We start from the raw sequence: 1,900 nt of genomic DNA, 5'->3' as shown, positions 1-1,900 counted from the left end.
TCCATGTTGCACTAAAACTATAATTCATTTATTTTTCTTCATGAATACCAGACAGACCCTTGAGACTTGACTATGTATATATAACACAGGCACAAAATTAATTATGTGTATATTTAAATGGAATTAAATCCATTGGATATTTAGAAACCATAACAAACTGTAGTTACCGTTCATCTGAACGTCTCATAATTCTGAAATGTGGAGTCATGGAGGCTTCTGCCTTTGGAGTTAAGTCTCAAGCAGAGGTGGGAAGAAGAAAAATTTAGTTTTGTTTTTCGTTTGGTTTTTTGGGGTGGGTTTTCTCACAAATTTTATTTAGATTAAAAAAAAAAAAAAAAAGGGGGGGGAGGGGGAAACGGGTCCGGGCCCTGGCATCAGGCCTGAGTCCAAGTTGAGGCCTAGGTGTTGGGACCCAGTTTCTGGACTGGGCCAAGGTGCTGGGTCCCATCCTAGGACCGAGGTCCAGGCGACGGCTCCAGGCCGCGAAGCCTCAGCCTTGCGTATGGCCTAGGCCGAGACTGCGGTGACTTACTATGGCTTACACCTCGGCATCAGATCCCCCCCCCCCACACACACACATACACTGGGGTAAATGAGAATCAGGGAAGATCCTGGCCTTGGCATTTGTTCGGGTGGGAAGGATGGGTGGGGGCCCTGTTTATTTTTTATTTTTTCTGTTTCTGGGGGAATTAATGTGTTTTCAAATTTTTTTTAACTAAATGAACAAAATAAATGTTAGACAAAATGAAATTCATGGGAAAACGCACCCCCAAAAACAAAATGAACATTTTTTTTCTTCTTCCCAACACTAGTATTTTCTTCACAAAAACCTAGAGAGGGTTACTGGCTTGCCAAAATTTGTTAACTTGGTTAAAAGAAATTGGTTAAATGAAAACTAAAAAAAATACGCTTTTGAAAAAGACATATATCCTGTAAGATTTCTGTGGACTTTTTTAGTTACTAGTTATTAGAAATAAAATAAAATAAAATAAAAACCAATGACCTTTCTTAGGATACTGTTTGTTATAACATGAAATATTACAGAACCAGTCCTTTCCTGACCTCAGGGGACTTTAGTAACCCCAAAACTTGGCCACCCTGAAATTTTTATTGCCTATTAAAGATATCACCTCTACTCAAACACCATGTTGGTTTTATTTTAACAGATTAAGGGCCTGACTTTCATAAGCATTTACTTCTTTACAACACTGTTTTTGCCTGCATGAGATGGGGGTATTTTGCATGGAAAAGTACACACAGAGGTGCTTTCAGGTGTACTTTTTACACTGGGGAGGTGGGGGTCGGGGCAGGGAAACCATTTACAGGCAATGCTTTAGATTTTCAAAAGCGTGCGAGTCAATGTACCGTAGGCATACGCATCAGCCCCCTCTCCCAAGCCTGAAGGCCACACAGGGCTCTATGTACACCTGTCAAAATGTTCACAGTGGGCCGGCACACTTCGAAAACTTTCGACTGAAGTCCGCGAGCGCTTTCCGCACATGCGGACTTCAGCCCTGTAGAGCTGTTTGTAAAATAACCCTCCTTAGGCTCAATGGAAAAGTTGCTTTTAGAACGCAGCTTTCAAAGGCTATAAGCATGCGAATGCCATGTGCAGTTCACTGCGATTCGCTCGTTCTGCCGTGCTCGCTGAAGCTCAGTTTCCTGTTTCACAATTAGGAATGTGGGAGGAGGAGGAGGACACAAACGGGACTGTAGTCTTGAGCAATTGGATCAGACCAGTGGTTCCCAACCCTGTCCCGGGGACCCCCCCAGCCAGTCAAGTTTTCAGGATATCAACAATGAATATGCATGAGAGAAAATTTGCATGCACTGCCTCCATAACATGACTGGTTTAATCCAGCGGGATTAGACCAATCATGTGCACCTTGGGCAGATGTTC

The sequence above is a fragment of the Rhinatrema bivittatum genome, chromosome 10, assembly GCF_901001135.1.
Source record: "Rhinatrema bivittatum chromosome 10, aRhiBiv1.1, whole genome shotgun sequence".
Taxonomy (NCBI): domain Eukaryota; kingdom Metazoa; phylum Chordata; class Amphibia; order Gymnophiona; family Rhinatrematidae; genus Rhinatrema; species Rhinatrema bivittatum.
Note: the sequence above shows the minus strand (reverse complement) of the source record.